This window comes from Pantherophis guttatus, chromosome 2 (genome assembly GCF_059756535.1).
Source record: "Pantherophis guttatus breed Tessera chromosome 2, ASM5975653v1, whole genome shotgun sequence".
NCBI lineage: Eukaryota > Metazoa > Chordata > Lepidosauria > Squamata > Colubridae > Pantherophis > Pantherophis guttatus.
Window position 1 is genome coordinate 264,013,831 of NC_142064.1, and position 24,670 is coordinate 264,038,500.

At 41.7% G+C, this 24,670-nt stretch overlaps 1 protein-coding gene across 1 annotated transcript in view; it reads right to left on the reverse strand.

The window, feature by feature from the left end:
• The window catches only part of LOC117663200 (uncharacterized), a 163,517-nt gene that overhangs the window by 40,157 nt on the left and 98,690 nt on the right, over positions 1-24,670 (reverse strand). The gene's annotated exons all lie outside the window — the stretch shown is intronic.

A 24,670-nucleotide genomic window follows, 5' to 3' on the forward strand; every position in this document is an offset into this window, starting at 1 on the left:
GAAAGTCTCTGCATTTAACCCGTTCACTGAAGCCGTTGTGGGGAGGGGGGCGACTGGGATGCTAGAGGACAATGCTAAAGTCCTCCATCTGGATGGATGGCTCACCCATATCACCCCTAAGAAAAGCCAAGGTTTGAAAAGCAAGCACCCAGATTTTTAAAAAATAGAGACTGAAAATCACTGCAATAGTAAAAGAAACTTGCATGTGCTAATCCACAGCTGCAATAGGTGCAAATTAGGAATGCATTGATGCTGAAGAGGGGTGAGGCAGACTTGCAGATGTCATTGAACTACAAGGCCCACCATCTTTCACCCATGCAATTCCTGGCTGGAGATGCTGCCTTTTCCTAGGGTCTAGGACTTTTCGGCTTGGACTCTTCGCCTTACCTGTTTCTCCTTAAAGTTTTCGCCTCTGCGTTATTAGCCACAAACTTTTATCCTCGTCTGACCCACCCAGGGGTGGGTTCTAAATTTTTTTACTACCAGTTCTGTGGGTGTGGCTTATTTTGTGGGTGTGGCTTGATAGTCATGTGACAATTATTTAGGATTTAGCAGAGGTACTGGTCTACCAGGCTTTTAACTGCTTACAGAGCTGTACCGATCTACCCATTTATGTTTGCAGGCACTGATCTACTCATGTATTTTGGCAGGCACCGGTCTACTCATTTGTTTTCTTTTAACACTGATCAGCTGTAGGGCAGCCCTTTGAAGCCCTGCGGCAAGAGTTTAAACAGTTTTTTTTCCTCTAGCCATCAGCTGGGACTCAGGAGGCAGCAATAGGTTGGGGGTGGGGCCAAATAAAAGGTAAGAATAATGCGGGGGTGGGTGGTAGGGGTGGGGGGTGGGGGGACAGAACGGGTTCGGTGACATCATATCATCACCGTTACAAGCTCAGGAGAACTGCGCCAAACCGGGAGGAACCCACCACTGGACCCGCTCCCAGTCTTTCACCCTGGCACATCGGCCATGGCCCCTCCGTCCCAGTCCCTTTGCTGGGGCCATTCGTCGAAGTACAGTTCACGTCGGGCTTTTGGCCTCCCAGGACAATTCGCAGCCAGCCAATCGGTGCAGGGACTCGGGGGCTTTGGGAGTGGAAGAGCGGGGGCTGCAGTTCAGAGGGAGGCTCAGGAGGGCCAAAAACACCCCTCCTTTGTCCAAAGTGTCTGAGACAAGGGCTGGTTCCCATCACCATGAGCTGCTCGCCTGAGGCTGCCGAGAGCAGCGTGGGGGTGTGGTGGGGGAGGGGGACTGTAGAGGACAAGGGATCCAGTCACAAAAGACAAGGGGAGGGGGCTGTAAAGGATGAGGGAGGGATCCATCACCCCGAATGGGAAGAGAAGAGGGGGGTGGGGGGAGAGAGAAAAAGAAAGAAAGAGAGAGAGAGAGAGAGAGTGAGAGAAAGAAGGAAGGAAGGAAGGAAAGAAAGAAAAAAACAAAGAAAGAAGGAAGGAAGGAAGGAAGGAAGGAAGGAAGGAAGGAAGGAAGGAAGAAAGAAAGAAAGAAAGAAAGAAAGAAAGAAAGAAAGAAAGAAAGAAAGAAAGAAAGAAAGAAAGAAAGAAAGAAAGAAAGAAAGAAAGAAAGAAAGAAAGAGAAAGACCCCCCTTTTTGTCCAAAGTGCCTGAGACAAGGGCTGGTTCGCATCTCTTTGCCACAAAGGACAGGGTGGGGGAGGGAGGCTGTAGAGGCTGAGGGATCCAGCCACAAAAGACAAGGGGAGGGTGCTGTAAAGACCGGGGCTGCCCTGGTTAGTAGTGCTTGGGTCTCTGCCCCACCCCCACCCACCCCCGGCTACAAGCCGCTCAGCTGTCAGTTCGGAGCCTCCTGAGGCTGCCGAGGGCAGCGTGGGGGTGGGTGGGAGAGGGGAGCTGTAGAGGATGAGTGATCCATCAGGTGGGGCATTTTAGGAAATTTAGGAAATTAGGAGGGAAGCTGGCTCTTTAAGTTCTCCTGTTTGTTTATTCAGGAAAGAGGTTGTTAAGCATAAAGTGGGGGGGGCATATACAGAGGTGCTGTGCTTGGTGGAAGAGCAGAGGTGGGGGGTAACTAGAGGTGTGGATAATTAGGGAATCTGGCATCTTTAAATTCTCTTAAACTTAAGAGGCTGTTTGAAGTCTGTCTGACTTCAAACAGCGTCCCTCATTGCATGTAGCTCAAAGTCTTCTGTAGCAACCTCAATTTGCATACCTTGCCATCAAAATATACAGAGGAAATGGTATAGGTGGCATCTCCCTCCGGCAAGGCTGGCAAAAACGTTTAGAAATTTATCACCGAAGTGTTGGAAGGGTGGGCAAATCAAAGCCAGAGCAATGTAAACGCCCCAGGTCAAAAAAAAAAAAAAAAAAAGTGGTACAAAGAATTTTCCTCTTGGACTTCAAACATACTCCTTTTGATGAGGCCTGGGTATTTACGCCCCTCCCCCACACCTCTGCTCTTCCACCAAGCACAGCACCTCCGTATATGCCCCCCCTTATGCTTACCAACCTCATTCCTGAATAAACCAACAGGAGAACTTAAAGAGTCAGCTTCCCTCCTAATTTCCTAAGGGAAAAAAAATTGATTCTAATGAGTACCTCTGTGTATTTGATAAGCTATATAAGAGCGGTGGTGATGGGGCAGTTAGGGTCCCTCCGGTCCTTTGCCAAAGATCCCTGCAAGGGTGTGGAGCGCCCAGTCTTTCCCTGGACTTCAGTGGGAAGCCTGGCTGACATGCTGAAGGGAGGCCCAGAAGGCCACCAAGCATGCCAGCCGGGCTCCCCGTTGAATTCCAGGGGAAGACCGTCCACCCTGACCGGGGGGCTGTAGCCCTCCCAGGGATGTTTTGGGGAAAAGGAACATGAGCAGAGAAAGAGAAAAGGACAAGCGATTGGAATTAGTGTTGCTCCTCACTCCTCTTCATTTCCATCCTTGCAAGCAGCCTGGCTTTGAGCCTGTCCTCCTCAACGGCCAGCGGAAATAACTGACCTCCCTGATGTAGCCTATGAATAAGAGGGAGACACAAGAAGCCCCACAGCCGGACCCCAGAACGGTTGAATGAACAGGCGGCTCTCCTTCAGGGCAGGGGCCAGCAGGGCCCCCTGGGCTCCTCCAGAGAACCAGCAAACACGTCCTCCCCTCTTCCCCAAATCCTTACTCGCAGTGCTGATCAGGAGCAGTGCCTCCCAGAAGCAGAAGACGGCGGGATTCTCCTGGCATTGCTCCGTCCAGACAGAGAGCCACGGGGAGAGGGCAGGTCCAGGCACTTCCTAACCAAGGAACAAGGAACAAGCACAGCCTTTCTTGCTGCTCAGCACCCGGGCAGGATTGAAGCCCAGAACGCCAAACAAAGATTGCCAGAGGGAGTGGTGGCACTCAGCAATGACACCCCAGCCTTCGATGCTGAGGGAGCGAGGCTTGGCACACCCAGAGGGCAGCATCGATGCCAGCCCTGCCACACAGGGGAACCCTGGCAAACAGTGGGGAGAGGCAGCTTTGACCAAGGAATCACGGAGCAAAGGCAAAGGGCCAGTTGCTCCTGACAGGTGTGTGGCATGATCTAGCCCACCCAGGGTAAATGACCTCAACAAAGGACATTGGGCAAATATTTGCTGGCAAACCTGTGAGCCCAGCTGGGCATTCCCAGAAACCTGGGACAAGCAGAGAGGGAACAAAGAGGTGGGGATGGGGGTTAGAGGAGAGCAGGGCTTTGGGGACAGGTGGGTCTTCAGAAACCAGGAGAAGGAAAAACAAAACATCAGGCCAGCCATTCCCACCAGCTGGTTGCAAAAGCCCCACCTGATGGATCACTCGTTCTCTACAGCCCACCTCCCCCACCCCACCCCCGTGCTGCCCTTGGCAGCCTCGGGAGGCTCCAAACTGACAGGCGAGCAGCTCGTGGTGATGGGAACCAGCCCTTGTCTCAGGCACTTTGGATAAAGGGGTGTGTGTGTGTTTTTGGCCCTCCTGAGCTTCCCTCTGAACTGCAGCCCTCGCTCTTCCACTCCTAAAGCCCCCGAGTCCCTGCACTGATTGGCTGGCTGCGAATTATTCTGGGAGGCCAAAAGCCCAATGCGAACTGTACTTCGATGAATGAGCCCCGGCGAAGGGACTGGGACGGAGGGGCTGTGGCCGATGTACCAGGGCGAAAGACTGGGGGTGGGCCAGCTGAGGAGAAAAGTTTGTGGCTAATAACGCAGAGGCGAAAACCTTAAGGAGAAACAGGCAAGACGAGGAGACCGAGCCGAAAAGTCCCATTCCGCTTTTCCTCAATATCTAACCTTATACAGTATGTCAGGAGGAGTCTGGTAGAGCTTTTTCTAACCCATTGTATCAAAAGGCACAGCTCCTGCAAGCCTTTTCACAAAATGTCTTAGTTTGCAAAGGAGCAATTCAATGCCTTCTGAGGTTTGGCCACCGTAGACTTACAGGGTCTCCTCACAATCCTACGGAGAATGCCTTGTTCTGAGTAGGAGGATCCATTTCCTAGCTTTCTTCTGTTTTAAGGATTTTCATTTTTCAACATGTTGTGCTCAAAAAAACAAGCCAATTCCCCCTTTTTACTGGTAGAATTACGTATCATCAAAGATATCTCTAAGTCCTGGAGAGAGATTATATGTATACACATATATGTGGCTACTGTTGGAAGAAAAATCTGATTCGGTTCCAAGCCAGGAGAAGGATGCTGGAAATAAAATGGAGGCTCAAAAAGAAGGATTCCGTTTATTGATGAGCAGAACCAACAACATCATGTAGTTCTGGGAAAGCTGACAAAATGGCTGAATGAGTGGATGGAGCTTTATAGGTTTCTGTGACGTCTCAGGATTGTGTTATGAAGGGGCTTTTGTGTCTTTTGTGATTTCAATGGTGGTGGATTAATCCTATTATGTCCTAAAAGGTCATGTCCTGTCCTTAGAATTTGGGTGGGGGAAATGCAAATTTTAATCCCATAATTGGAGTGGAAGATGTTTTGTTTCTGAATATGCTGGCCTGGATATCTTAATGGGCACAAAATATCCATCTCTAAAGATTTCAGGCATCTGCTGGAAGCTGTTGGGGCTGCTTTCTCTCTTTGTTGAGATTTTTTTTTCTCCATTCCTCCTTTGGGGAATATAATATTATGCCTCTTTGAATATTTCCCAAAATATTTCGTTCGGGGTGGGTGAGTTGTGATTACTTCTTACAATACACTCACACTTCTTGTTTTTGTAAACAAGTTTTTCTTTCATCATATATATTTTATGAACAGAGTGTTGACCGGGTCACATTTTATACATCTTATATATATTAATCCTTATAATCTATTCCAATCTTCCCACTTTTTCCATATTCATCTCTTTTATATAATTCTTTATCACAAATTAATCATTTTTCCCCATATCTTGTTATTTCAGCTTCTATATTATTCTTTTTTTCCCCAAATACATTTTACATGTTCAATTTCAGCCATAATATTCTTTTTCTATACTTCTTTATCTTATCTTAATCCCTTCTTAATACATACTAAACAGTATCACTATTCACCCTTAATTCCTAATCTCTTACAATAATATCAATTATCTTATTTCTCCATTTACAAAATATATTTCTCAAAATCCCCATCCCACTTAACATTTCAGTTTTGTATCTTAATTTAAATTGTCTTCATAATTAAACCAAATTGCCATTTCATATTTCATCTGCTATTCTGTTTTACTATAAGCAATATACATCATCATATTCAATTCTTACATTAAAACCCTTTAACTTAATTGACCATCCACAATTAATAATATTAATACAGTAAATTAATACAGTTTCCTTAAATCTACTAATATATACCTTATTTCCCTTTCTCCTTTCCACTATTCTTATTATCTTTAACCATTGATCTTGGTCTCTCCAAAATTCCACTTCTTAATAATTTTCTCCTTTCCTCCTATTCTCTTAACTTTCTTTTTCTTTTTCTTTTTTTATATTTGTTATATCTTTTCTTCTGACTTTTTCTCACTTTTTCTCACTTTTAGATCACTTTTAGATATATTACTCGGGTAATATATCTAAATAATTTCTCGCTTTTAGATATATTACTCGGGTAGTTCTCCCCAAGCGTTCTCCTTATCTCTTTCCACTATTTCCCTCTTTACCCTCTGATTGATTCTTTTTGGGGGGATATTCCCCCCGTCCACTCTTTTTTTGCCACTGTAAATCCCAGTGAAATCATTTAACTGCTTTTTGCATTCAATTCCTTTTCCTTCAATATTATTTTCTTGCTCCTCATTTATGCTCTCTTTTTCCTGTTCTGTGTATTCCAGCAAAATTTCTGACTTTTTATTACTTTTTAGTGATTCACGCATGTTTTTAAACATCTCAATTAATTCCTCACACATCCAAGACTCCATATTGTCAATTTTAAAAATTGTTAAAACTTTTGAATTATATGTAATTAAAATTTTAAAGTCCATATAGTCTCTTTTTATTTCCAAACAATGTCCAGTTCAAATATTTATCCAATGCACTCCAAGTTAAAGCTTTGTTATGTTCCACGGCCGTTGAAAATCGAAACCAAGCAACATAGAAAGACAAATACTCCTTAAAAGTTCCCAGTTTCCAAGTTAACTTTTAGTAGTCAAGGTCACAGCTGTTGGTCACAGATTCTATCTTCCAACCAATATTGCAGTACTCTTTTTCCACCAGCAGATGTCTCTCTCAAATCCACAATATTCTCAGACCAACTAAATGACAAAGCTATCAAAAATATTTTAAATCCACATAAAAGATACTTTTCCTTGAGTTTCTTTTTCTTTTGTTATTTTTAGTTTCTCCAAATCCAATTGCAAATCCAATTGTAAAAGTCGAAAATTTTCTTTCTTGGGCTTTGGTATTTTAATCTCCTCTTTGTTCTTCTCCTTCCATTGAACTTCCCATGTGCCAACTAGCTGCTCATTTCAGCTCCAGGACACCATTTAAAGTTATTAAAATTTTTCTTTTTTACCTGTGAGTTGGCCAATTACTCACCCGGTACCAGTACTCCGTTCAAACACTGCTCCGGCACAGAAAACTTAGTCTGGTTGCCCCAGCTTCAGAGCAGTCATTTTACAATGGCCGCCACCCCACCGCCGGTTTGAAGAGCTGCCGCCGACCTTTCGAGGAACTTGCCTGTTCCTCTTGGTCTTCCGAGACGCCTCTCCTTCTTTTATTGCAAAAGTTTTACAATTACATTTTCACCCCTTTTTTCACCCCCCCCACCTCCCTCCCCAAACTTCCCATCCTCCCTAACCCTCCCTAACCCTCCCCCCCAGACTTCCCTATTATGTACTCATAACTAATAATACTGATATATATACCTGAACCCCTCCCTCCCCCTATATTATCTTCCCTCTTTATCTCTTTACATTAAGATATTTCTAATACATTATTTTCAAATAAAAGCTATTTGGTACTTTCTAGTTTGGTATTTGTTCTGAACATATTCTATCCACCTTTTCCATTCCCATTCATAAGTCTCTTGTGAACAATCTTTTAAATATGCTGAAATCTTCGCCATCTCTGCAAAACTGGCCATCTTCAAAGTCCATTCCTCGATAGTAGGCAAAGCTTCATTCTTCCAATATTTACCTATCAACAATCTTGCTGCTGTTATCATATACAATATTAATTTTATTTCACCCCGTGTAAAACCCTTAACTATTCCCAATAAAAACAATTGTGGAGAAAATTGAATTTTTTTCTTCAAAACATTCTGCATGACCCACCATATTTTTATCCAAAAAGCCTTAACTTTCCTACAGGTCCACCAAACATGATAATATGTAGCATCCAAACATTCGCATCTCCAACATTTTGGCTGAACATTAGGGTACATACATGACAGCTTTTTAGGATCTAAATGCCATCTATAAAACATTTTATAAAAATTTTCCCTCAGATTCTGCGACTGTAAATTTAACATTCTGAACCCAAATTTTTTCCCATGTTTCCAACATCACTGGTTCCTCAAAATTTTGTGCCCACTTAATCATACAATCTTTAACTAATTCCGTTTCTGAATCCCTTTCTAGCAAAACATTATAAAGCCTTTTAATATGCATTGGACCTTTCTGTCTTATATGTCTAACCAATTCTTCCTCATGCAACATAATACCAGTTTTTTGGTCCTCTTTCCATCTCAGTTGTAATTGATTATATTGTAACCAAGTTAAATTAATCCCTTCGTCCAACAGTGTCTGCAAGGTCTTCAGCTGCCATCTACCCGCATCTGTAAAAAGAACCTCTTTGTATAAAAACCCCCCGAGTGACATTATATTTGTATTCCACAAGGTATGACCAAGATCCAGCCATAGCGGTATTTTATAATCCCATTTGAGTCGGTGCTTCTTCCAAACTCTCATCAAAGAGTCTCTAAGTATATGACTTTTAAATACTTTATCAACTTTGTCATCATAAAATAGGTAAGCATGCCATCCAAATTCAAGATCAAAACTTTCTGCATTCAATATTCCAGCCTTTTTACTTCCAAACCAATCACTTGTTAAAGTTAAAGCTGCTGCATCATAATATAACTGTAGGTTTGGAAGTTTAAGGCCACCTCTTTCTGGAACATCTTGCATAATTTTCAATTTCACTCTCGGCTTTTTGTCGTTCCAGACAAACTTATTAAGTCCAGTTTGCCAAACTTTCAGTTGTTTATCACTTTTAAGCACCGGAATCATTTGAAACAAAAACAGAAATCTTGGCAAAATGTTCATCTTAACTGCTGCTATTCTTCCAAGTAAAGACAGTTGCAGCTTTTTCCAAGTCTCCATGTCTTTCTGAACCTCTCGCCACAACACCTCATAGTTATTTTGAAACAATTTCATGTTTGATTCTGCAACCTGAACTCCAAGATATTTTACCTTAGGTACAATTTCAAAACCTGCCCTCCTTTCAAGCTCATGTTTACGATCTTGTGTCATATTTTTGACTATCATTTTAGTCTTTTTTGAATTCACTCTAAAACCTGAAACTCTACCATAGTCTTGTATAATGTCGTTCATCAGGATTGTTGATTCCATTGGTTGTGATAGGGTAACCACCAGATCATCTGCAAATGCCTTTATTCTATAATCCTCTTGCCTTATCATTATGCCTTTCAAAATTTTTGAGTCCCGTATTGTATTTAACAAGACTTCCAATGTTAAAATAAATAAAAGTGGGGACAACGGACATCCCTGTCTTGTTCCTTTTTCAATTTTAAACTCTGTCGTCAAACTTCCATTAATAATAATCTGTGCTTTTTGCTCTTGATAAATTGCTGAGATCGCCTGTATAAATTGGTCCCCAAAGCCCATCTTTTTTAAAGTCTTTAGTAGAAAATTCCAATCCACTCTATCAAAGGCCTTCTCCGCATCCAAAAAAACCAGCACTGCAGAAATCTGTTTATTCTTGTCAAGATATTCCAATAAGTCTATTACTTGCCTTACATTGTCCTTCATATATCTGCCCTCAATAAATCCCGCTTGGTCCGCATGAATCACCTTTTGGATTACTGGCATCAACCTGTTGGCTAATACCTTCGCATAAATTTTATAGTCTGTGTTCAAAAGAGATATTGGTCTATAGTTCTCTGGTTTTTTAGGACCAACTTGTTCTTTTGGTATCAAAGATATATAAGCAGTTGTCCAAGATGGGGGTATTTTGCCCCCTTGTTGAATATTGCAAAATAAATCTCTAAGTTGTCCCACCATTTCAGCTTGTAAAGTTTTGTAATACACTGCGGTCAAACCATCCGTGCCAGGAGCTTTGGCTGTTTTTAGCTGTTTAATTGCTGCTGTTATCTCCTCCTCTGTTATAGGATAATTCATTCTTTCCTTTTGTTGATCAGTAATTTTTGTAACTCTCTTATCCTTTAAATATTTTTCTATAAGTCCATTCTGCACCTCTTCTTTGGCATATAGTTTAGTATAATAATCCACAAAAGCTTCTTTAATTAGTTTTTGTTGAAAGATTTCTTTCCCTCCAATATCAATACTATTATACTATATATTTCATCTGCTATTCTGTTTTACTATAAGCAATATACATCATCATATTCAATTCTTACATTAAAACCCTTTAACTTAATTGACCATCCACAATTAATAATATTAATACAGTAAATTAATACAGTTTCCTTAAATCTACTAATATATACCTTATTTCCCTTTCTCCTTTCCACTATTCTTATTATCTTTAACCATTGATCTTGGTCTCTCCAAAATTCCACTTCTTAATAATTTTCTCCTTTCCTCCTATTCTCTTAACTTTCTTTTTCTTTTTCTTTTTTTATATTTGTTATATCTTTTCTTCTGACTTTTTCTCACTTTTTCTCACTTTTAGATCACTTTTAGATATATTACTCGGGTAATATATCTAAATAATTTCTCGCTTTTAGATATATTACTCGGGTAGTTCTCCCCAAGCGTTCTCCTTATCTCTTTCCACTATTTCCCTCTTTACCCTCTGATTGATTCTTTTTGGGGGGATATTCCCCCCGTCCACTCTTTTTTTGCCACTGTAAATCCCAGTGAAATCATTTAACTGCTTTTTGCATTCAATTCCTTTTCCTTCAATATTATTTTCTTGCTCCTCATTTATGCTCTCTTTTTCCTGTTCTGTGTATTCCAGCAAAATTTCTGACTTTTTATTACTTTTTAGTGATTCACGCATGTTTTTAAACATCTCAATTAATTCCTCACACATCCAAGACTCCATATTGTCAATTTTAAAAATTGTTAAAACTTTTGAATTATATGTAATTAAAATTTTAAAGTCCATATAGTCTCTTTTTATTTCCAAACAATGTCCAGTTCAAATATTTATCCAATGCACTCCAAGTTAAAGCTTTGTTATGTTCCACGGCCGTTGAAAATCGAAACCAAGCAACATAGAAAGACAAATACTCCTTAAAAGTTCCCAGTTTCCAAGTTAACTTTTAGTAGTCAAGGTCACAGCTGTTGGTCACAGATTCTATCTTCCAACCAATATTGCAGTACTCTTTTTCCACCAGCAGATGTCTCTCTCAAATCCACAATATTCTCAGACCAACTAAATGACAAAGCTATCAAAAATATTTTAAATCCACATAAAAGATACTTTTCCTTGAGTTTCTTTTTCTTTTGTTATTTTTAGTTTCTCCAAATCCAATTGCAAATCCAATTGTAAAAGTCGAAAATTTTCTTTCTTGGGCTTTGGTATTTTAATCTCCTCTTTGTTCTTCTCCTTCCATTGAACTTCCCATGTGCCAACTAGCTGCTCATTTCAGCTCCAGGACACCATTTAAAGTTATTAAAATTTTTCTTTTTTACCTGTGAGTTGGCCAATTACTCACCCGGTACCAGTACTCCGTTCAAACACTGCTCCGGCACAGAAAACTTAGTCTGGTTGTCTTAGTCAGAGCAGTCATTTTACAATGGCCGCCACCCCACCGCCGGTTTGAAGAGCTGCCGCCGACCTTTCGAGGAACTTGCCTGTTCCTCTTGGTCTTCCGAGACGCCTCTCCTTCTTCACTGTCCCTACAGGACAGTTCTGGTCCAAAGACCCCCGACAGTGGTTTGTCCGACTGGATTTTCGTGGAGGTCATCAGAGCCCACTATTTTTCCATCTGGTCTCACCACAACGCTTCCAGTTTCTCCCTCACTTTTTGATCTAACTTTAGAGCAAGGGGCGGATGTTAATTGATGAAATAATCCCAAAAGCTTCAGCAAGATTAAAGGACTGGGTTTGGGTTGGAGGCTTTTAAGAAGAGACTGGACAATCTCTTGTCTGAAATGGAATAGGTCTCCTGTCTTGATCGGGGGGTTGGACTACAAGACATCTAAGGTCCCTTCCAACTCTGATGCTTTGTGTAAATATAGGTAGTCCTCGATTTACAACCACAATTGGGCCCAAAATTTTACTGTTGCTAAGTGAGACATCTGTTAAGTGAGTCTTGCCCCATTTTATGACTTCTCCTGCCACAGTTCTTAAGTGAATCATTGCAGTTGTTAAATTAGTCACACGGTTGTTAAACTAATCTGGCTTCCCTGTTGACTTTGGTGAAGGTCACAAAAGAGGATCCCATGATTCCGGGACACTGCAACCATCATAAATATGGTGTCAGGGTTCCAAGTAACAGACCCAGTGCAATCAAAACTCCAAGGCCAAGGTGTTCCTCAAAGTCCAAATTTATTAGGCATGTCACAGTGGCACATCTCATGAAAACCAGACTCTGAAGGTCCCGAGGTTTTCCCCACCCAAATTGAAAATCAAAGTTCTTTCCCCCAGTCCACATTTCCATCACATGGTCCAACCAGGTCACAGTCTCAACTCCAGTTGGTTTTAGTCCATGCCTCCCCAGCACCTGGTGAGAATGTCCTTGGTTCCCAGGAGAAAGAATTTTATTTTGGCTACAAGTCCCCAGCTATCTCTACTCCCCCCTCCCATTCCCACAGCTGCAATCAGCCTTGCTGTGTCAGGCCTGAAGACGCTCCAAAATGGCTTCAGGGTTGACATATGAGTGTTTTGCCAAGCATCTGAATTTTGATCATGTCACTGCTGCAATGGTCATATGAAAAACAGTGCTGTTGAGTTGTCACCAAATGAACTGTTGTAAATTGAGGACTGCCTGTAAGAAAAAAGGCAACAAATACTGTGCACAACCAAGCTAGTCCTCACTTAACGACAGCCATTGGGATCAGCAAATCCATTCCTGACTGGTGTGATCATTAAATATGTCTTCATTTAACTATGCCACCTTACAATATCTGTTCTAGCTGTGGTCATTAAGCAAATCACCATTTTCTGTTCAGTGCAATGTACCATGAGTGTGACTTGCAACTTCCTGTCAATTTTGTTTGTTGAAAGCCAATTGTGAAGGTTCCAAATGGTGATTCCATGACTGTGGGACACCGCAACTATCGTAACTGCAAGCCACTACCACCCCCAAATAACTATGATGGCCACAACTTTGAGGAACACTTGAAAGTCTACTTTTTCAGCACCAGTGTGAAGGAAATGAATAATAAGTTACTCTTTTATAAAAGTGTTTAATGTATTAAAAAGCTATGATGAATTATATTAGGATCAGAAGAGAAGCTAATTAGCAAAATTTATAAATTTCTATTACAATATAAAATGGAGGAAGAGAGAGATAGTGAAGAATACAATTATTAAATGGGCGCAAAACTTTAATTATACAATAGATCTGGAGAGATGGGAAACAATGTGGCAAGTAAATGCAAAACTAACATTATCGGCGGCATACAAGGAAAATCAGTTGAAGATGTTTTATAGATGTCATTTGCCACCGATAAGACTTGTAAAGATGTACCTGAACAATAGCTGTTGGAAATGTTGGAAATGCAAGAAATCCCAAGGAACATATTATCATCTATGGTGGATGTGCCCGGCAGCAAAAAAAAATTGGGCAAATATTAAGAAGTGGATAGAACAAATAACAGACCAACAAATAGAAAGAAAACCAGAAACATTCCTGTTAGGAATTTTTACAAGACCATATTCCAAGGAAATAAAATATTTGATGCTACACATCTTTTTTTTTTTTAATTGAAAAGTTTTATAAGAAATACAAACATTTTCACCCCCCCACCCTTCCCCCCTCAACCCCACCCTCCCCCTTCCCACCCTCCCTTCCCCTCTCTCCCCCCACCCCCCTCCCTAGACTTCCCAGAACGAGCACAGGGTATAGCATTCATAAATCAAGAACTAAAATATGCTAACAAATTATTACATTTCATATTCTCCCTAGGTCCTTAACTCCTTATAACTCAGAAAAAATAAACATAAACTACTTAAAATTATTTCATTCATAAGCTATATGAATCTTCTTATTCGGATACTTCTTCTGTATATAATCAATCCATCTTCTCCATTCCGATATATATCTCTCATTTGAATGGTCTTTAAGGTATGATGAAATTTTTGCCATTTCAGCCAAATGCAGAACTTTTAATGTCCATTCCTCAATAGTGGGTGGATCTTCCTTCTTGTGCCACCAGTAACCTGGCAGCCATTATTAAGTTCAAAACCAGCTTAGTCTCTATTACAGTACAATCCGTAACTATTCCCAACAGAAAAAACTGTGGTGTAAATTTAATTTTTTTCTTCAAAATATTTTGAATAATCCACCATATTTTTATCCAAAAAGCCTTAATCTTTTTACATGTCCACCATATATGAAAATATGTAGCATCTTCACACTCACATCGCCAACACTTGGATTGTAAATTTGGATACATACAAGCTAGTTTTTTTGGATCTAAATGCCATCTATAAAACATTTTGTAAAAATTCTCCCTTAGATTTTGTCCTTGTGTAAATCTTACATTTCTAACCCATAACTTTTCCCATGTTTCCATCGTTATTGGTTCACCTACATTTTGTGCCCATTTTATCATACAATCCTTGACTAAATCTGTTTCTGAATCTATTTCCAGTAATGCATTGTACAACCTTTTTATGTGCATTTGACCTTCATCTCTTATTTGCTTTATCAAATTCTCATCCTGCTGCAAAATACCAATTTTTTGATCTTCTCTCCATCTGGCCAGCAGCTGTCCATATTGAAACCAAGTCCTAATAATCCCTTCTTCTCTTAATTGTTCCATGGATTTTAACTGTAATCTGACTCCTTCCTTATAAAGGAGTTCCTTATATGTAATCTTATCTTGCTTTTGCTCTAAATTTATGTTCTCTATCGCGTGTCTGGGCACTGTCCATATTGGTAACCTATCATTTAGTTTATATTTATACTTTTTCCAGACACGCAATAGAGCATTTCTTAATATATGACTTTTAAAAGTCTTATCTACTTTCTTATCATACACTAAGTAAGCATGCCAGCCATAAACCAAACCATATCCTTCAATATTCAATATCTTTTCCTCCATTAAGTTTATCCAATCTGTGATTGCTGAGAGGGCAGCAGCTTCATAATACAATTTTAAATTGGGCATCTTAAGACCACCTCTTTCTCTAGTATCTTGCAATATCTTTTGTTTGACTCGTGGTTTCTTCCCTGCCCACACAAATTTATTTATGCCCTTCTGCCATTCCTTCAAGTTTTCATCTTTTTTAAGTATAGGTATCATTTGAAAAAGAAATAGAAATTTTGGTAAAATATTCATTTTTACAGCGGCTATCCTTCCCAGCAAAGACAGTTGTAGTTTTTTCCAATTGTCCAACTCTTTCTGTATTTTGTGCCATAATGGTTCATAGTTGTACTGATATAATTTCGTATTTGCAGTCATAATATAGACCCCCAAATATTTAACCTTCTTAATTACTTCAAATCCTGTTAACCTTTCTATCTCTTCTTTTTGGCTCCTAACCATATTTTTAGCTATTATTTTTGTTTTAGCTGCATTTATTTTAAAACCAGATACTTGTCCATATAAGCAGGTTATATCCATCAAGGCTGTAATCGATTGTACCGGTTGGGTTAAAGTAATAACCAGGTCATCCGCAAATGCTCGTACCTTGTACTCATGCTGTCTAATTTTAATTCCCTTTATTGTATTCATCTCGCGTATCTTGTTTAATAAAATTTCCAGCGTCAAAACAAACAATAACGGAGACAAAGGACAGCCTTGCCTTGTTCCTTTTTCTCTGTTAAAAGCATCTGTTAAACCACCGTTAACTATTATTTGCGCTGTTTGTTTTTGATATATTGCCTTAATAGATTGTACAAATTGTTCTCCAAATTGCATCCTTTCTATTAGTTTTAGTAAAAATTGCCAATTCAATCTATCAAAGGCTTTCTCAGCATCCAAGAACACAAGCACTGCGGGGACCTGGTTGTTCCTTCCCAAATACTCTACTAAGTTAACAATTTGCCTTACATTACTCTTCATTTGTCTACCATTTATAAAACCAGTTTGATCATGGTGAATCATTTGCTGCATGACTGTCATTAATCTATTTGCCAAAATTTTAGCAAATATCTTATAGTCTGTATTTAATAATGAAATCGGCCTATAATTTTTAGGATCTGTATCATCATGCCCTTCTTTTGGGATCAACGAGATAAATGCTGTCTTCCAAGTTGGAGGTACCTCTCCTCCCTGTTGTATATTGTTAAATAATTTTTTCAACGGTTCTATCATTTCCTCCTGTAGGGTTTTATAGTAAATAGCCATCAAACCGTCCGTCCCAGGAGCTTTACCCACTTTCAACTGCTTAATTGCTAACGCAATTTCCTCGGAAGTTATCAATTGATTTAAACTATCCCTCTGCTCATTTGAAATTGTATAAATATTCTCTTTCTGCAAATATCTATCTATATCTATTGTTGTGTATGTATCTATTTTGTGCGGGAAATTCAAATGCATAGTGAATCCTGATTGGTTCTTGGTCGCCTCTGGAAAGTATATAAAGAGGACTGTTGCCTGTGAGTTTTTGCTGAAGTCTCACCCTGAATTAAAGAGCTGTTGTTACTAGCCTGCTTGTGCCTCTCGTTATTCCCACGCTACAACATCTATATCTTTAATTTTATCACCAGTATACAGCCTTGAATAAAACTCTAAAAAGGATGTTTTAATCAATTGTTGCTCATAAACCTCTTTACCCTTGTATTTTATTTTCTCTATTGTCCTTGATTTTTGCTTTTTCCTTAACAAATATGCTAACCACCTGCCTGGTTTATTAGCATTGTAAAAAGTATTATGTTTTGCATATCTTAAATCAGTTGCCACTTGATCTGCTAATAACATATTAAATTGACCTTTCAATAAATTGATTGCCTCTTTGATTTTCTTATCTGTTGGATTAGCTACTAAAGCCCGTTCCTGTTTACTAATCTCATCTTCTAATTCTTTTCTTTTTGTCCCGTTTCTTTCTATATTTATTATTCAAATATATCAAAATTCCTCGCATATATGCCTTATTTGCATCCCATACCATTTCCATCGATGTGCCCTTTTGCATATTCATAACAAAAAATTCTTTCATACATTTCTTACACTCTTTTACATTTTCTTCATACCTAAACAAATTATCATTTAACCTCCAGGACCTCCTAGGCCCTTTCTCATATTCCAATTCCAGCCAAACTGGACTATGGTCTGTCAATGTTCTTGAGCAAATCTTCGTATTTTTCACCCTAGATAAAAGATCATTAGTAATTAATATAAAATCAATCCTTGAAAAGGATTGATGTCTATCTGAGAAAAAAATATAATCTTTTTCTTCCGGGTTTCTTTCATGCCAAATATCTCTCAACTCCACTCATCCATCATTTCCCAAAACACTTTGGGCAATTTTGCTTTTGTTAACACATTTTGTTTAGGTCCCTTCTTGTCTTTTTTAACGTCCAAAACACCATTCCAGTCCCCTAACAGGATACAAGTTTTATATGCCCACTGTGTCAATTTTGCATGTAGTAAATTATAAAAATTTTCTTGTTGTTGATTCGGGGCATAAACTCCGATTACAAGTATTTTTTCTCCTTTTATTAAAAGTACTATCGCTAAAAATCTTCCTTGATCGTCTGCTTCAATTAATTTAGCAACTAAGTCTCTTTTCAAATATATAACTATACCATTTTTCTTTACTGGTGCTGCTGCTACGTAAGGTGTACCAAGTCTTGCATTAATCAAATATTTTTGATCTTGTATTCTTATATGAGTCTCTTGTAAGCAAATTACTTCATTCTTAAATTGCTTGAGATAGTGAAATACTTTCTCTCCCCACCTCTTCTTCTCCTCCCTACTTCCTCTTCCTTTCTCCTTCTCCTCTCTTCCTCCCTCTCTTACCCTCACTCCTACTCTAATTTCCCTTCCCTTCCTTCCTCCCTTCTCTTCCTTCCCTCTCTCCTTCCTTCTTCCATCTCTCTTCTCCTTCCTTCATCCCTCTCTATTGCTGTATCCTTTTGTGCATATGGACTACTCAGAGGGCTGAAAATGTTATTTTTGACTGGTCCTCGCACTTTTGACCAGTCCTCAAACTTACGACTGTCCTCACATTTTACGTTTTTTGCCCTATCTTATCACCATGGTGAAGAGAAGCAGTTGTGAAATGAGTGACATGGTTGTTAAGAATGCTGCACGGGCATAAATGTGAGGATGGTCATAAGTGTGAGGACCAGTCAAAAGTCCGAGGACCTGTCAGAAATGATTTTTTTCAGCCCTCTGAGTAGTCCCTATACACATAGCCATGGCCACCCGGTCACATGACCAACTAGCCACGCCCACCCATTCACATGACCTCCAAGCCACACCCACAAAATAAGCCACGCCCACAGAACCAGTAGTAAAAAAAATTAGAACCCACCCCTGGAACATCCACCCAGGACGAAGATACTAGTAAACAAGATAAGATATCTGTTCCTCTGGAGAAATTGTCATGATGACCCTTTAGAATATAGAATGACTTAAAAGAATGACTTAGTGGAATAAGGCGGTTTAGAGGGAGATTCTTAGGCGTGGCGTGCATTGTGGAGAGGGTATAAAATGTATGGATTTGTTACTAATTTCAAGGATCGGACCCAATAACAGACATAGACTCATCAATGGTTAAACAGGTTACCTTTTATTTACATGGATCTTCTCTTTACAGGAATCATCAGCAAGAACATGTGGAGCAGCGTGGGGCAACCTTAAATACCTGGGAGGCGGAGTCTGAGGTAAGGAGTGGTCTAGGGAGGAGGTGGGTGTATGGTGTGTGTGTGTTAACCCTTGCAGTCCTGGGTCATGTGTACCTGCTTGTATGGGTAAGGCATTTATATGTGACAAATCCCCCTCTAAATGCCTGACCTGTGTGTGTGTGTTCTGTGGTTGGGGAGGAATCCAGGGGTGAACGCATAGTTTGGATACTAGGTAAGCGTGCTGTTTGCTCTGCAGAGGTTTCATTAGGATATCCACCGTTTGTTCTTCAGTGTTGCAGTGTGTAGCCTTGATGAACCCTATTTTCGAAAGTTGCCTCACATGTTTGTGATTGATATCTATGTGCCTAGATCTCTGGCCTATGGCATCTGCCCTAGATATCTCAATAGCAGCTTTGTTATCCTCGTGAATGATTATTGGATATGCAGGTTCGGTCCAGATGCTGGTGAGTAGATCATCGAACCACGTCAGGTTATTGGCTGCCTTGGATAAACATATGTATTCCGCCTTGGTGGAATTTTGTTTGCCCGTGTACCAATGTACAGGGCTGTTGTTGAAAAAGAACACATATCCTGAAGTGCTTTTCCTACTCTTTACATCCCCTGCCCAGCATTCGCGTAACAGGTGAGGATCAGTTCATTGAGTGTATCCAGCTCTAGGCATAGGCATGCGTCTGAACTGTATTTCAGGTACCCGAGTACCCTTTTGACTGCTTCCCAATGATATACGGTGGGTTTGCCTACGTGTCGGGACAGTAAATTGACCGATAGGGCGATGTCGGGTCTGGTCCAGTTGGCAATATACAAAAGGGACCCTATGGTGGACCTGTAGAGTGTGTTGTCTTTGAATTCGGGCGCTTTGCCATACTTGTTTTTTACAAAGTCTGGTTGCATGGGAGTTTCACTTTGTTTGGCATCTGCCATGTTACACTTGTGTAAAAGTTCAACAATCTTTTCTTTTTGTGACAATCGGAATCCCTTGGTACTTTTACTGATTTGCACACCCAGATATTTGTTTATCTTCCCTAGAGATTTTAGGGAGAAATGTTCACGTAACTTGCTAGCGAATGTGTCACATTTTTCTTTATGTTTGCCAATGTATAGAATATCATCCACGTAAATAAGCACGTATTCTAGGGAACCGCCCTCCTTTCTGATGAAAAAGCAGTTGTCTGCTGGTGTTGCGGCGAACCCCATTGCTTCAAGCACCTTGACCAGGCACTTGTACCACCGTTTCCCAGACTGCTTCAACCCATATAAGCTCTTGTTGAGTAGCCATGAGTCACCCCTCTGTGTGTCCCTGCTGTGTGGTGCCTTAACATAAATCTCCTTGTCCAGTTTGGCATGCAGGTATGCAGTCTGTACATTGAACTGGTGCACTTCCAAACCTAGGATGGAGGCAATTACTAAGGCGCTTTTAACACTCTCCGCTCTCACTGTGGGTGAGTAGGTTTCGGTATAGTCCTCTGGGTATTTTTGGGCAAACCCTTGTGCCACCAACCGAGCCTTGTATAGTGTCTTGCCACCTTCTAGCGTTTTGATTTTAAAAATCCATCTGGTTCCTATTGGGGACTTATCTTCTGGGACCTTGGCAGGGGTGAACACATCTAGCTCTTTGAGACTGCTCATTTGTTTTTCCATGGCTGACTCCCATTTTAATCTTTCTTCTTGGGGGAGTTTAAGCACCCCATCGTAGGAGTTTGGGGTGATCGGGTCAGAGTGTATGTGCAGTACATAATCCTCAAGTCTTTTGGGCATCTGGTTCCTGCTTGCCCTAACTGGTCTGTTTGGTGTTGAGTCGGTGTCGTGTAAGTACTTTGCTTCTTTCTGTGTGAGTGTGTCTATCTTTATCTTGGGGTGGTCTTCCTTCCATTCACTGATTTTGACTCCCTGGTGCTTGGGTTTGTGTCCCCTTTCTTTCTCGCTGTCTAATGCGGTTTCTTTGACCCGGTCCTGTATATTGTGTTTTATTTCCTGCCTGGGATATATCTCGTTGAGGTGTATTTTGGACCAATTTGTTTGTTCATGGAACACTGCTGTCCTAGATACGACGAATCTATTGTTACTGTCTATAAACCTGAATCCTTTGGTGCCTGGTTCCTAACCCATAAACCTAAGCCTCCTGGATACCTTGTCCCCCTTGTGGCGTAGTTGTTTAGGTATGTGCACATCTGCCGTGACCCCAAATACATGTAAGTGTCCTATTTGTGGCTTCCTATTGTACATCAGCTCATACGGGGTCTTATCAATCATGCTAGACCATAGTCTGTTTAGCGTGTAATTGGAATACACTAAGGCCACTGACCAAAAATGTTGGCCAATTCCCGCATCTTCTAATGCACATCTTACCATAGTTTGCAGGATAGAATTCCTTCGTTCTACCACCCCATTTTGAAAGGCTGAGAACGGTAAGGATGTGTAGTGTAGTATCCTCTTGGACCTGAGCCAGTGTGCGAAATCCCTCGAGAGGAATTGTGACCCTCTATCGGTCATTATTTGTTTTATCTGAATGTTGTGTTGGACTTCTACCCTCTTGTAGAATTCCTTAAATTTCTGATATACTTCGTTTTTGTGATTTAGTGTATATACGAAACCGTAGCGACTGTAGTCATCCACGATGGTGAGAAAGTACCTCTTTTTGTATTTTATGGATGGCCTTAAGGGCCCCACTAAGTCCATATGTACCAGATTGAAAAAGTGGGTGGTGGTGCGTGTTGCCTTCTTGGGCCTAGGTTTGGTTTTTAACTTTGAGCATTTACAGACCGAACACTCGAGGTAATTTTCACAGTCCTTTACTTTTATACCTTCAGTACAGTTTGTCATTTTTGAATAATAGGGAAGCTAGCGTGCCCCAATTTATGGTGTAACAGGTGGGCACAATCATCGTGGATAGGCTTGCCTATTGTGAGTTTCCTCTGACTGTGTGAGTTGTGTTCATGTGCGCTGGCGGCTCTGTTTCCCTGGTCCTCTTCATCTACGCTGTCAGTTTTGCCTTCTTCTAGTTTAGTGTCTGTCTTATCTGCTTCTGGCTCTATACTGGCATTTATGCTAGGTACGTTAGCGTTCTTGGTGTGCAGGTAGGGTAGCCCTCCTCTAACTACGACCTTTCCTATGTCCTTCCTGTTCCTATTCATAAGAACTTCTGCCCCCTTGAAAGTTACTTCCATCCCGGATTCTTTGCTGAGTTTCAGTGCAGCTAGAATGTTGTGAGGTATCTCTGGGACTAGCAATACCCCCTCTACTTTTCCTATTCCTGGTAAGTTTGCGTTTCCCTTCCCTGTTACCCGAACATCATTTTGGTTAGCTACTTTAACTAAGAAGTCCTCTTCTGTGAAAGAAGAGAGTAGTTGCCTGTTATATGTAGTGTGATTGGTGGCTCCCGAATCTATGAGCCACATGGTGTCCTCCCTGTCCTGATTGGTCACTTGTGTGTGTTCTCCTATCCCATACAGCGACCCGGTTCGGCTGTCCCTGTTTCCCCTTCTGTCCCTTAGATTGGGAGAGTCCCTGCGCCTGTATCTACTGTCTGGTGAGTGTCTCTCTGGATGTCTGACCCTGTGTTCATGTCTGTCCCTTTCCCTGAAATTTCTGGGGCAGTCCCCTTTGTAGTGGCTTCTGGACCCACAATTGTAACATTCTGTTGTGTCCTGTTGCCTGTCCTGAAAGCCTACTCTCTTTATGGGCCTGTGCTCTCTGCATGATAAGGGGCGGCTTTTCCTCAGATTGTCTTCCGCTATCAACCTGTTGGATAGGCTATCAATGGATAAGTGTCCCAAGTTTAGTGTATCTAGATGTGTGATAAAGTTATCCCAGGTGGAATCTAAAGAGTTAATTATCACACTCTTCATGGTCTGATCTGATACGATCTCCCCTCTCAGGTGTAATTCAGCTCTAGTAGCATTTAACTCTAACAGGTGTTCGCTCATGGAAACCCCTGGTCTAATTCTTGCAGAATAGAACTCTTTAGAAATTCTGGTTGTGGTTGCCACGCTCTCACTATAGAAAAGCCCAAACATTTTTTGCATTAATTCTGATACCGTTAAGTAGTGTTTTATACTGGGGTATATGGTGGGGGAAATACTGGAGATTAGTAGGTAAAATGCCTTGTGGTGCAGGCAGTCCAGTTCAAAAGTCCAGGGCCTTTCTGGGGGGTTAGTAATAAAAAACAATATATTTTCTCTCAAAAAAACAACCTGGAGCTGTTGGCTCCACTCCAAGAGGTTAGACCCATCCATTTTTAACTTTGGGAAATCATTAGGTAAATTCCCTGTATTATTTGTTAAGTTACTTACAGCAGGTGACTGTCCATGGTTCTGAATGTGCAGATAGCCGCAATACGGCATAGGAATACTTGCTGGGAGTTTAAAAAGCCCTCTCTGCATTTTTTTTCTTCTTCTCTCTCCAGGCGAATCTGCTCATGCGCAAGGTCCATTTCAGCTCTGCAATCGTCGGAGGAGGTTCTCGTTGCTGCAGCTCCTGCGTAGAGGTCTCTCTCGGTCAGGTAGGCCTCAGTTTCGGCCTTGTGTGTCCAGCAGTGAGTCGAAAGTGGTCGGGCCATCGCGATCTCGTCTGGATGAAGATCCAGCCTGCTCGGATGGGCCTGTGATGGCGGTGTGTATCTGCTCTGGTCTCTGCGTTCCGGCGTTCGCAGCCTCTGTGATGGGTGGTATCGCGTCCTTGGGGGGTGCTGCGATGTCAGTGGGTTAGCAGCGGCGTCCGCATCCCTTGTGTGGGTGGCTCGGTGCTTCTCCCCCTCGTCCCTTGCCCTCCTCTGCGCCTTCGGTTTGTTTCTGGAGATTTTTAGGTCAGAGCCAAAGGCGGCGGTGAGGGTCCTTATGGCATGCTTGATCTATCGCTCGGTCGGGGACGTTTCGGGATCTGAGTCAGACCCCTCGTCCTCATAATGTTCGCCTTCTCCGCTGGTTTGGGGGGTGCAAGCATTTCGTGCTGGCCATTTTGAATCCCGGCCTTCGATTGGTCAGTGGTCGGCCATTTTGGTGGGCTGCTTGGTCAAAGATGGCCGCCATTCAAAATTTGGCGCAAGATCGAGCTCTTCGGTGTCTGTTAGGGGTTCGGCTGGGGGTGAGTTTCTTACTGAGCGGTGGTCCTCTGATTCTGGGCTTGTGTCGTGGCCTCCTTTCGCTGCTCCATGGTCCTGGATCAGGCTTTGGAGGTTCGCAATGAGGTCCTCGTTGTCTGTTGGCGATCTCAGTAGTCTTAGTATGTCCAGCCGTAGTTTGCTGCTCCCTTGAGCGTCGGTTTCTTGGCTGTTCTGATCTCCGATCCCCTTTCCATCGTCCATTGTTGCGGTCTCGGGGTCGGCCTTGGTATCGGGTCACTGAGGTGTTCCCGCTGGGAAGTTACCATGAGGGGACAGCTGTGCTGCCAACCTTTTGCTGCATGCTCGGGTGTTTGGTTTTGTTGCGGCTCCGTTACCTGAGCCTGTGTCATCGGCAGGAGAGGACTCCGAGAGTGAAGGAGAGGAGTTAGCAAGGCCTCCCTCTCCAGGACCCTCCTCTCTGGCAATGCCTTCGGTGTCCGTCGAAGGGCAAGAGATAGGGCCGGGGCCAAGCACGTCCACCCAGCCACAGATGGACAGTGATGAGGGTAATGAGTCTTGGCTGGCTCCACACCAGCGTCGCAGAGATAAGCGCGCGCAACAGAAGAAAAGGCATGCCCGAGATTAGGCTGAGTCACTGGACCACACCCCACAGGATATAAAAGGGAGCGTGGTGGCCAGTCAAACCTTGTGATGAACAAAGCTGAAAGCTTCCACGCCATTCTGCATTGCCGGACTTTTGCTATAGACTTTGCTGGATTATCTCTGGACTTGATTGACTCCGTAATTACTGAGCTGTTTCTTTTGATGTACCAGAAGTGGGGAGAAGTTATCTCTCCTCTTCGTAAATAATAAACTCTTGGCAGGCAGCCACTAGGTTGTTGCCAAGTTCCGTTATCATAAGGAAAAGGATTTTGCCGGCTGGTTTGGTCTTTAACTCTTGAACGTCTGTTGGTGCGTGTGCATGTGGTTGGGGACACAACAGGTTTCTTCTTTTCTTCGGCTGCAATTTGTCTTTCTGGCATATCTCCTTGTTATTGGGT